The sequence below is a fragment of the Hylobates moloch genome, unplaced genomic scaffold (genome assembly GCF_009828535.3).
Source record: "Hylobates moloch isolate HMO894 unplaced genomic scaffold, HMol_V3 SCAFFOLD_11, whole genome shotgun sequence".
Lineage (NCBI taxonomy): Eukaryota > Metazoa > Chordata > Mammalia > Primates > Hylobatidae > Hylobates > Hylobates moloch.
In genome coordinates, this window is record NW_026652286.1 from 38,933,526 (window position 1) to 38,946,173 (window position 12,648).

The 12,648-nt window shown below is 44.2% G+C and overlaps 1 protein-coding gene across 2 annotated transcripts in view; it reads left to right on the top strand.

Moving 5' to 3' along the window:
- Nucleotides 1-1,166: 1,166 nt before the first annotated feature.
- The window catches only part of DENND2B (DENN domain containing 2B), a 180,453-nt gene continuing 168,971 nt past the window's right edge, over nucleotides 1,167-12,648 (top strand). The window contains exon 1 of one of the 2 annotated variants that reach the window (XM_058446361.1): nucleotides 1,167-1,281. The gene's annotated coding sequence lies outside the window, so the exon portion shown is untranslated. The remainder of the gene's footprint in view (nucleotides 1,282-12,648) is intronic. The other variant, XM_058446359.1, reaches the window with a different exon arrangement.

Sequence of the window (12,648 nt, forward strand, 5' to 3'; positions counted from 1 at the left end):
AGGCTGGAGTGCAGTGGCGCAATCTCGGCTCACTGCAAGCTCCGCCTCCCGGGTTCACGCCATTCTCCTGCCTCAGCCTCTCCGAGTAGCTGGGACTACAGGCGCCTGCCACCACGCCCGGCTAATTTTTTGTATTTTTAGTAGAGACGGGGTTTCACCGTGGTCTCGATCTCCTGACCTCGTGATCCGCCCGCCTCGGCCTCCCAAAGTGCTGGGATTACAAGCTTGAGCCACCGCGCCCAGCCTTGCATTTCTATATCAAATTTTATTTACAGTGATTTACGTGAGTAAAAAATGGATTACACGGTTTTCTAACATCTCACTAAGTATGGGTTTGGATCTTAAGTAATTTACATTTTTCTTTTCCAAGTTGATTGTTATACTGGGCTAATGATTTCCTTCAAATTCCACTAATAAATCATAGATTCTCAGTGCTGGTATTCCATTGCTTTATTATTAAATGGCACCCTTTTCTAGTTTTTGGTTTTGCAAACCAGTGGAGTATTGAAAGTAAAATTTCAGAATCCCTTTTGGAGCTTTCGGGTGAGACTGGGCTCCTTGGAACCCTAGTGCTTTGGGAGTTGTGCTACTGCTGCAGTACCAAAAGTAGCTTCTTTGAATTTCGTTTGGGTTTTGTAGGGCTCCCCCGAGGCCCGAGAACTGGGAAAAGGGAAAGAGCTCCTCGGTTTGTTTGAAGGCCGGCGGGCTGTGCAGGCAGCTTTTCCCAGACTCTCCCAGCTCCGGCTTTTCACGCATACCAGAAGAGCCGCTTTTTTCCTCCAGTGATTGAAACCATCTGGACTCCAGGGGGGTCACGTGTGTATGAGAAAATGACATAAAGTTTCAGACCCCGTTGTGCTTTGCTCCAGACCCAGACAACTCTTGGTCGGATGGTGCGGAGGTGAGGGCCGTCCAGTTTGGGGGCCAACTTCTCGTCCCTGCTGCCCCCGGCTCCCGCCTCCCTCACCCCTGTCCCCCACCCTCCCTCGCACACTCTCGGCGCGGCTTTCTAGCTGCCTCCGGCGCCTCCGAGCGCTCCCCTCCGCCGGGCTCCAGCAGCCCACCCTCTCTGTCTTGGGTGGAGGCGCACATCCTCCACGCCCCCTCTACTCAAATCTGCGCTCCCTCCCCTCTCTCTCCCTGCAGCCCGGCCGCAGCCCGGGGCGCGGATGCCTGTCCGCCGCCCGCCCTCTCTGCAGGAGCGGCTCCTTCTCCGGGCCGCGCGGCTCCCGGCGAGACCCCATCCAGGCGCCGCGCCCGGGCCGGCTGGGGAGCGTAGAGGTAAGCGCCTCCGGGCCGGGTGGCCCCGGTTCCCGCGTGCCGCGCCTGGTCCCGCCCTTGCCCTCCCAGCCCTTTTCCCTTTACTCCCAACTCCCGGCCCCGGCGGCGGTGTCCAGGTCCGTGAGTACGCGCATGGGGGCCCCCGCAGGCGCAGAGGAGCGGGGCTGGTGGGGTCCGCCCTCCCGGGCGGTCAGTAGCGGCCGGCTGTGCTTTCCGGCCCGGCGGGGGCCGCGCGGTTGGGGGTGGGGAACCTCGCGGGCAGGGTCCGGCGGTGAAGAGCTGCCTGGTGTGGAGCGGAGACCCGACCTCGGGACGCCCTGGGAGCGGGCTCTGCGCACCGCCTCGCCTCTCAGTGGCGGCATTCGAGCTCCTACCTGGAGCTGTTGCAGCTTGTATGCAGGCTCCTTGATGAACGCGCGCCCTCGCACACACACACACATACGCACAACACACACACAGACACACACACGGAACTCAAACAAAGGAAAATTAACTTTGCATGCTATTACTGCAACAAGTTAAACTATGTTTATTTGTGGATGGTTCACTTTTTGCCCTTGTGCAGACACGCAGTAAGTATTAAAGGGTCCACACTCTCGTCAACGTTTATGGCACCTTATTCAATAATTTAGTAACTGAGTAGAGTTCAAGAGACAATGTTCTCAAGTGTTTCTAAAGAGGGCTTATTGTATTTTCCTGGGATCTTTATATGAAAGTAGTTGATGATTAATATGAATAAAATAACTTCTTCATTAAGTGAGAAAATTTGCCTTAGTACTGCCTTAGTCCAGCTCTTGCTTTTATTACCAACCAGGTGTTTCTGCTGTTTGGATAGCAGGGTCTTGGGAATGGCGAAGAGGTTATTATCCCATCTGCAAGATTGTTTTCAGCTACCTCTTAGCTGTACACGCTGCAACTGGCCATTTTGGGATGGGGCCACAGGGTTAAAACCCAAAGGGCTGCATTGTTTTGTTTTAATTTTTTCAGAAGGTGAATCCCTTAATTGATTTTTTTTTTTGCCAGAATTAGGGGTTTCTAAAGGGTTAGACGTAGTCTAGGTTCCAGAAAGCTAATCCAAGATAGAGACTGAATTGTTCACAGCCTCTCTCCCTGCTGAATTAAGGACCGCACAAGGCCAGAACTCAAGAAGAGCCTGTTGAATGCATGAAGTGAAGGCTTCTTAAATTCTGCTGGTCTGGCAGAGAGTTCCTAGGTGACTAACATAGATGTAACCCTCCTTTTTATTTATCTGGCATATATTTTTTATTTAAAAATTTCTTTTTTCTTTTTTTTTTTTTTTTGAGATGGAGTCTCTCTCTGTCGCTGGAGTGCGGTGGTGCAATCTCGGCTCACTGCAACCCCCGCCTCCGGGGTTCGAGCGATTCTCCTGCCTCAGCCTCCCGAGTAGCTGGGATTATAGGCGCCTGCCACTACGTCGGGCTAATTTTTGTATTTTTAGTAGAGATGGGGTTCCCCATGTCGGCCAGGCTGGTCTTAATGTCCTGATTTGAGGTGATCCACCCGCCTGGGCCTCCCAAAGTGCTGGAATTACAGGCGTGAGCCACTGGGCCCAGACTATCTGGCAAATATTACCTTTGGAAAAACTCCCCAAGATATGGGGGAAGAAAAAATTGTTCAAGTGTATGTATGGGAAATGTTATCCCCTAATTGGGCCAGAGGGGCACCCATTTTGGTAGACAACTCCAAGGCAACTCTTAACCTTGAAAGTATTTTTTTACTGAGTGCTTAGATTGGATTGGCTTGGTAATTAGGGAAATCCTTGGTCTTGAGTTTGTAGACTCCTTGGGGAAAGAGAAGTGACATTTTAGTGAAGGATAATTTCAGATCAGTTGGCTTAGAACAGGAGTGTCCAATCTTTTGGCTTCCCGGGGTCACACTGGAAGAAGAATCGTCTGGGGCCGCATATAAAATACACTAACTCTAAGGATAGCTGATGAGCTTAAAATGAATTGCAAAAAAAATCATAATATTTTTAAAAGTTTACGAATTTGTGTTGGGCCACACTCAAAGCCGTCCTGGGCGGCCCATGGGCCGCAGGTTGGACAAACTTGGCTTAGAATCTAAGAATTATAAAGCTCAAGGAGAAAATGATTCTGAGGCAGGGCAGTTTCATAGAAGAGGGGAGGGCCTTGAAGCCAAGTATGCTTCTGAAACTGATGGAGAGTTGCTGGGGAAAGCTTTCAAGAGAATAGAGAGCAGACCATTTGGACTGGACCTAGAGAGAAAAGTAATAGCATCTGCACTATGCCACCTGCCAGCTCTCTCTTTCATCCTTCAGTGTTGTGACATAGCTATTGTTGCTCTTGTTTTGAAGATGAGGTAATTCTTGTTTTTAAAAAGAGAAGATCAAAAAGATACGTAACCAGCTTGGGATGACACAAGTGGTAAAGTGGCAGAGCTGGAATTCCAATGCCTGGCTCTCAGACTAGAGCCAGGCATGTGGGTGCTTTCACAGCTGCCTTCTCCAAAGAGCAGTGGGAGGTCCAGTGGTCAGCTTGAATTCTGGCTCAAGGGCTGGAACTTTATCCTGTAGACATTGTTTAGGTTTTAAAGATGTTTGAGAAAAGGAGCTATGGTTAAAGCAGTGATTTTAGAAGATTAAGTTGACATCTATGTACAGGAATGTGACATGCTCATCACAAGTCATGTGCAAGTCATAATTCCTAATGAGGAGGTTCAAAAAGGGAATGTAGCCAGGATATCTGGGTGTTTCAATTCCTGTCTCACTTACTGTACCCTGCAGTGAGTAGCTTGGTTCACTGGATAAAGAGCTAGTTGCAGTGACCACGGGGCTGCTCTGGATCAGAAAAGAGCTGAATCTTAACAGGCATACGCTGAAATGGAATGTGTATGTGGATCAATGCCACTGCTGGTTTGTCCTTTATGTTTCCCCATGTTTCGCAATGCTTTGGTTTTTTTCTTTCATGACTACCCTGAGAGGTAGATCAGTGTTGTAATTTGTTTAAAAGCTTTTCCTCGCCCTAAACATCTACGTAAGTTGATGTGCCTTTTCCTCTCATATTCTCTTGTTTCTTAAAAATGCTGAATTTTGGCCAGGTGCTGTGGCTCACACCTGTAATCCCAGCATTTTGGGAGGTGGAGGCAGGCAGATTGCTTGAGCTCAGGAGTTGGAGACCAGCCTGGGCAACATGGTGAAACCCCGTCTCTACAAAAAATACAAAAATTAATCATGCATGGTGGCATGTGCCTGTGGTCCCAACTATTCAGGAGGCTAAGGTGGGAGGATCGATCACTTGAGCCCAGGAGGTTGAGGCTGCAGTAAGCCATGATCACGCCACTGCACTGCAGCCTGAGTGACAGAGTGAGATCCTGTCTCAAAAAAAAAAAAAAAAAAAAGCTGAATTTTAAAACTTGGTACTAGTAAGGTAAAAGTGAATTTAGATTACCTTTCTTAATTATGAGAAAGATTAACATAAAATGTACATTTATTTCACTTTTTGTTATGGAGGAAAAACAGGAGGCCTTTGTAGAGTTCCTGCGTGGGGATTTAGAAGGGATAGGAAAGCCAGAATTTAGAGATGTGCAGAGGCCTTCCTACCCCTCCACATTTCTTATCAGTTAATTGTATTGTTCATGTATACAGCTTATGGAGCTTACAAGGACATTGGACACCCACATTTATAGCCAGTCCCTTTGATTCTCAGCAGTTAATGGGCTCAGGAAGGGCAGCAGTGGGTGGAGACATTTTACTAGAATTAGTCTGCCACTTTGAATACAATCTGGATTTCTTGCTATTTCTTGTGCAACCTGTACGCCGTTTCCTCTGAACTTGTTAGTGCTCTGGAGACTTGGTTGTTTGGCCAAGGAATATCCTCTAGCAGGAGGGCTCACTAAGGAGGGGCAGCTGACAGGCAGAAAAGTGACATTTGTCAACTAAAGAAGTTTTCTTTTAATTAATGTTAGAGTCACCCATGGTTTTTTGTCAAATAAAAAATGCGAAATCAAAATATGATCTCAGTTCTCCACACCCATTTTTACCTTTAAGAGCCTCTCACACCTTGGAGAGCTTGCCCTACTGAATGGGGCTTTGATAGGTGAAATTATCACCGGGACCTCTACATGGGTCAGGATATGACTCAGCTTGGGTTTTGGACCTCTGAGGAATGTGACCCCTCTTAATGTAGGGGATTTGGAGTACAAAAACCTGGGTTAAAGTTCTAGCTTTGCCATTTATTCAGAAGTTCCTGGAATTTGATGTTTGAGAGATCTCTGAGCTCAGTTTTCCTAGTTCTTCTAGATCAGGGTAATCCCTTAGGGCCAGATAGAGGTGGTCACACCCTGATTAGTACCTTGGTTCCTTCTCCCAGTTTGTATTTTGTGTCACCTGAAAGTCATTTTATTTTCTCTGTAACCTCTGGTTATAGGTTACGTGGTCATTCCTCCAGAGAATGGCAAAGCTCATTGTTGGTTGGGGATCATTTGGTATGTCTTCCTGGGAGAATGCTCTTGAGCCTAGTTTTGAGAGTTGAGGCCTCAAGAAGAGACTTTGGCAGTGCCCTTATTTAAATGTCAGAAATGCTTGGTTGCATTTTTTATGCATTGCTTGCATAGTTAATATTTTTATATTTGGTATTTGTCATTTTAATAATTTATTAAACAGGTGATTTAGGTTTTCTTTTTTTTTTTTTGAGACGGAGTCTCACTCTGTCGCCCAGGCTGGAGTGCAGTGGCGTGATCTTGGCTCACTGCAAGCTCCGCCTCCCGGGTTCACGCCATTCTCCTGCCTCAGCCTCCGGAGTAGCTGGGACTACAGGCGCCTGCCACCGCGCCCGGCTAATTTTTTGTATTTTTAGTAGAGACGGGGTTTCACCGTGGTCTCGATCTCCTGACCCCGTGATCCACCTGCCTCGGCCTCCCAAAGTGCTGGGATTACAGGCGTGAGCCACCGCGCCCGGCCCGATTTAGGTTTTCTAAGATAGCTAAGATCTTAGAAAAATAGGACTGCAGGTTGGGCGCGGTGGCTCATGCCTGTAATCCCAATGCTTTGGGAGGCCAAGGCAGGCAGATCACAAGGTCAAGAGATGGAGACCATCCTGGCTAACACAGTGAAACCCCGCCTCTACTAAAAATACAAAAAATTAGCTAGGTGTGGTGGCGGGCACCTGTAGTCCCAGCTGCTGGGGAGGCTGAGGCAGGAGAATGGCGTGAACCCGGGAGGCGGAGGTTGCAGTGAGCCGAGATCGCGCCACTGCACTCCAGCCTGGGGGACAGAGCGAGACTCCGTCTCAAAATGAAAAAAAAAAAAAAAAGAAAAAGAAAAATAGGACTGCAATATCCTCTTTAAAAATAGTCTAAATTATTTTTTAGTGGGGATCGCATTTGGACAATTCCCCAGGACTGGAATATCCCTTTGATACTCAGATGTAATCTCCTAGTATGGTAGAACTTTGACTATTTTGACCTCCTCCACCTCCAAATATCCTTAAATCTTTCTGAACAGATTTAATCTCTCTTAAAGAGATTTCACAATTTCCCTGGGAAACACTTTCTAAGGAAGGTTTCCAGATTGATGATCACAGATTATCTCCTTGTAGTTAGCTCAAGTTTTCTTTTAATGTTTCCTACTTTTACTGTTTTCCTATCCCTCTTCAATGCATAGATGTTCACAGAGTGAACAAATTGTCTTTCCTGTACTCTAAAGGCAGCTACCAAATGCACGGACTGTCCCATCTGTACCCATCCTTTCCTTCCCTTCCTCTGGCTAAACAAGCTGAGCTTTCTCTGTTTTCCTTAACAAGTCTCTCTTTTTAGACCTATGATTATACTTGTTGCTTTGTGTTTTGTTTTATGCAGGAAGTTCATATCAGATATGTTGGCAATTAGAGCTTTCAAACTGGAAGGAGACTTTTGGAGTAAAATATGTATATTTTTTTCTATCAGCATAAGTAATTGTGGAATATATGTAAACTCTGGAGATGATCTTTTAAAAAAATTACCATCAAAAGAATTTTACTGAAGTCCTTTAAGGGCTTAAGAAGAATCCAGCCTTTGCGAGATTGCACTAAAAGTAAGAGATTAGCCCAATTAAGGCCTTTCTAGAAGTCTGGGAATCATTTGTTTAAACTGGAATTTAGGATCTCCACGCAAATATGATAGAAATAATCTGCTTAACCCTTTGTTAGTAGCATTAGAAATAAGCCCCTTTTTATGGGACTCTTAATGATAAAAGGTCATAGTAATTAGAATATGCTGGGAATTTGTCCCTGTTTGTTAATGTTTTGGAAACTCCTTTGAGTAGGCAAGGGTCACTTTGGGTGGCTCTTTCTTTGATGTGAAGTTGGGATCTTGGATGTAAATTTAGCTAAGGACAAGTTTGAATCTAGATATTTTTTAATTTTTTCCGTCTTGTTCCATTCTTCCTTTTGGAGGCAGCTAACTAGAGTGGGGTAAAAAGGGCCTTTAATCAGAGTCAGTGTCCTGAGACTGTCAGACACTGGTCTCTGGGAAGTGCTCTGTATCACTATCATTTATACACTTTTCCTTTCTTGTGTCCTACAGTTTTTGAATATCTCCTGCGGAAAAAGCACTGGGGTGTGTACAGGCATCTGTTTATTCTCTTATTACCTTTCTTGAGTGAATATGCTTAATGTTAGGGGTTTGATGAATCAATGAGTGGATGAAGTTAAGAAATTAGATGGAGGCTGGGCCTGGTGGCTCACACCTGTAATCCCAGCACTTTGGGAGGCCAAATTGGGAGGATTGCTTGAAGCCAGGAGTTTGAGACCTGCCTGGGCAACACAATGAGACTCCGTCTCTATGAAAAAAATACAAAAATTAGCCGAGTGTAGTGGTGCGTGTCTGTGGTCCCAGCTAAACAGTGGGCTGAGATGGGAGGATTGCTTGAGCCTGGGAGGTCAAGGCTGCAGGGAGCCGAGATTGTGTCACTGCACTCCAGCCTGAGCAACAGAGCGAGCCCCTGTCTGAAAATAACACAACAACAAAAGAAATTGGATGGGAAATTAGTTTTGGACATGAGTGTTGGGTACCTCCTGATCCAAATATTGCTGTTGGGAAGCAACTGTTTTAACAACACTCTGGTCTCTGGGAGCTGAGATGACCTCTGTTAAGGCTCAACATGTGGGGATATATTTTCTAGTGAGTAAACAGGGCCTAGTCAGTTATTTTTTCTATTAGTCATGTTGGATTACATTTACTGTTGCCGGGAACTCTAGTTAGCATAATATCCCCTTGAATTAGGAAGTGCCACTCAATAGCTGTCTTTCTCCATGACTGCCTAGAGAAGCTTTTCTTGAAAGTCTGGTCTTGCCTCTTGAGCCAGGGATGGGTGCATTCTAAGTACATAGACCCAAAAGGCTTCTTCTACTGGGTCCAAGTCCTAGGGGAATGGAAATTCTCTTGAAAATGGTATAATTGTATGGGAGGGGAATCAAAGCTTTGTACTTTCAGTAGTCACTTGAATCTGTGCATAGAGACCTGGAGATAAGGAAAACCCAACTTGCAAATGAGTATTTATTTGGTGCTGTGGGTTAACATGGAAAAATGGCACTTAAGGTCAAAGTGTGTTACTTGAATCCTTCATGTCCAGTTAATCAGCAATATCAGTTGTGAGGATTCTGTTTTGCTATTTTTTCCCCCATTTGTGTATTGACAGGTCACTCTTTGGAATTAGAATAGCACTCAGGACCACAGTGTTTGCATAGGAAGTGGCGTAAGAGGCAGGCCGGGCGCAGTGGCTCACGTCTGTAATCCCAGCACTTTGGGAGGCCGAGGCGAGCGGCTCAAAAGGTCAGGAGATAGAGACCGTCCTGGCTAATATGGTGAAACCCCGTCTCTACTAAAAATACAAAAAAATTAGCCGGGCGTGGCAGCATGTGCCTGTAGTCCCAGCTGCTGGGGAGGCTGAGGCAGGAGAATGGTGTGAACCCGGGAGGCGGAGCTTGCAGTGAGCTGAGATCGTGCCAGTGCACTCCAGCCTGGGTGACAGAGCAAGACTTCATCTCAAAAAAAAAAAGTGGCATAAGAGTCATGGGGCGTGGGTAGAGGCCACTTTATATCTTGTTTCAGAGGGCCATTTAAAACTTTTTTTAAATTTATTTATTTATTTATTTATTTATTTATTTATTTATTTATTTATTTATTTTTAGAGACAGGGTCCCCCTGTGTTGCCCACGCCGGTCTCAAACTCCCAGGCTCAAGCGATCCTCCCACCTTTGCCTCCCAAAATGGTAGGATTAAAGATGGACCATTTTTAAAACCTCCATGAGTTCAGTGATCAGAATTAGCTAGAAATAGCTCTGCTGAAAGGTATTGGCAAAATAACATCTAGCAGCCTTTGTCTATTTCAGGTTAGGTTTGTGCAAGAAAGCCAATTTGGGAGCAGTATGATGTGCCCAGCTCTGTCTACATTTGAGTCGCCTACATAGTTCCCATGTATTTGTCACTATTTCTGGTCCCTGGAGGGCTGGGGTAGATCTCAGGATATGAGGCTCAGACTTGGCTGAAGCCACATCAAGAGCTGTGGTCCTGGTGGGTCAGCATTATTTTCTGCGGCTTATCACCCAGGCTAGGCATGTGGGAACATGGGTGGGTAGGACAGGCAAGAAAAACAGAAGACCAGATAGTTCTGTGGAAACTGAATAAATAAGTGAAAAAGTTGGCCAGGCACTGTGGCACTCGCCTGTAATCCCAGCACTCTGGGAGCCCATGGCAGGTGGATCTCTTGAGCTCAGGGCCTGGGCAACATGGTAAACCCCCATCTCTACAAAAATTAGAAAAATTAGCTAGGCGCAGTGGCACACGCCTGTGGTCCCAGCTATTCAGGAGGCTGAGATGGGAGGATCACCTGAGCCCAAGAGGTTGAGACTGCAGTGAGCCGAGACTGTGGCACTGACCTCTAGCCTGGATGACAGAGTGAGACCCTGTCTCAAAAAAAAAAAAAAACAAAAAAGAGTGAAAAAGTTAATCTTTTTCTCCTCACTGACTTGGACTTTTGTTCTGTTGGAAACCCTTATCACTTGAGGTCGTTTTATTTATGTATTTATTTTTAAATGTTTCATTATTATTATATTTTTAAAATATGTATTTTTTATTTCAATAGCTTTTGTGGTACAAGTGGTTTTTGATTATATGGATGAATTGTGTCTGAAATTTTAGTGCACCAGTCACCTGAGTAGTGTACATGGTACCCAATATATAGTCTTTTTAATCCTTCATCTCCCCTCCCTCCCTCCCTTCCTCCCCCTTCTGAGTCTCCATAGTCCATTATACCACTCGATATGCCTTTGCATACCCATAGCTTAGCTCCCACCTATAAGTGAGAACATACAGTATTTGGTTTTGCATTCCTGAGTTACTTCACTTAGAATAATGGCCTCCAGCTCCATCCAAGTTGCTGCAAAAGACATTATATTTCATTCTTTTTTTATGGCTGAGTAGTATTCCATGGTGTATACATACCACATTTTTTAATCCACTCATTGGTTGATGGGCACTTAGGTTGGTTCCATATCTTTACTGTTGTGAATTGTGCTGCGATAAACATATGTGTGCAAGTATCTTTTTGATATAATGATTCATCCTTTGAGTAGATACCCAGTAGTGCAATTGCTGGATTGAATGGTAGATCTACTTTTAGTTATTTGAGAAATCTCCATACTGTTTTCCATAGAGGTTGTACTAATTTATATTCCCACCAGCAGTGTATAAGCGTTCACCTTTCACCACATCCATGCCAAGATCTATTGTTTTTTGACTTTTTAGTAATGGCTAGTCTGGCTGGAGTAAGGTAGAGTATTTCATTGTGGTTTTAATTTGCATCTCCCTGATGATTAGTTATGTTGAGCATTTTTTCATATATTTTGTGGCCATTTGTATATCTTCTTTTCAGAAATGTTTATTCATGTCATTTGCTCACTTTTTGATGGGATTGTTTTTTTTCTTGCTGAATTATTTGAGTTCCTTGCAGATTCTAGATATTTGTTGTTTGTCAGATGCATAATTTGCAAATATTTTCTCCCATTCTGTGGGTTGTCTGTTTACTCTAATGGTTATTTCTTTTGCTCTGCAGAAGCCTTTTAGTTTAATTAGGTCCTATTTATTTATTTATTTTTGTTGTTACGTTTGCTTTTGGGGTCTTAGTCATAAGTTCTTTGCCTCATCCAATGTCCAGAAGAGTTTTTCCTAGGTTTTCTTTTAGAATTTTTATGGTTTCATGTCTTAGATCTAAATTTTTGATCCATCTTGAGTTAATTTTTGTATACGGTGAGTGATAGGGATCCAGTTTCATTCTTCTGCGTGTGGCTAGCCAGTTTTCCCAGCACCATTTATTGAATAGGGTATCTTTTCCCAGTTTATGTTTTTGTTTGCTTTGTTACGAATAGTTGGTTGTAAGTATTTGGCTTATTTCTGGGTTCTCTATTCTGTTTCACTGGTCTGTGTATCTACATTCATACCAGTACCATTGCTGTTTTGTTACTACAGCCTTGCAGTATAAGTCAGGTAACGTGATGTCTCCAGATTTCTTCTTTTTGCTCAGGATTGCTTTGGCTATTTGGGCTCCTTTTTGGTTCCGTATGAATTTTAGGATTGTTTTTTCTAATATTTTCGAAAATGATGTTGGTATTTGGATAGGAATTGCATTGAATCTGTAGATTGCTTTGGGTAGTATGGTCATTTTCATGATATTGATTCTTTGATTTCATGAGCATGGGGTGTATTTCTATTTGTTTGTGTCACCTGTGGTTTCTTTCAGCAGCGTTTTGTAGTTCACCTTGTAGTGCTCTTTCACCTTCTTAGTTAAGTATATTCCTAGGTATTTTATTTGTTTTTGAAGGTATTAAAAAGGATTGAGTTATTGATTTGATTCTCAGCTTGGTGGTTGTTGGTATATAGCAGTGCTACTGATTTGTGTACATTGATTTTGTAACCTGAGACTTTACTGAATTCATTTATCAAATCTAGGAGTCTTTTGGAGGATCTAGGCATCTTTTAGGGTTTTCTAAGTGTACAATCATATCATCAGCAAACAGAGATAATTTGACTTCCTGTTTTCCAATTTGGATGCCCTTTATTTCTTTCTCTTGCTTGATTGTTCTGGCTAGGACTTCCTAAGATGATTTTATAAATATTCATAGTAACTAGTTGAAGGCACTGAGACTCCTGTACCTTGGTGGGAAGAACCCTGCTGGATGATTCTCTAGGTGTTTATTTGGGTTATGCCCATTTTCTTTCCCTCTTTTCTTCCTAAATTTTGATGCTCCTGTTTTTCTGGGAATATTTTGGCTTCATTGTTTAGGCTTTTTTAAGGGCCATGGGGAATTCTGGGGACAGGGGCAGGTGTGACATGTTGCTAGGTATGGGAGGTTT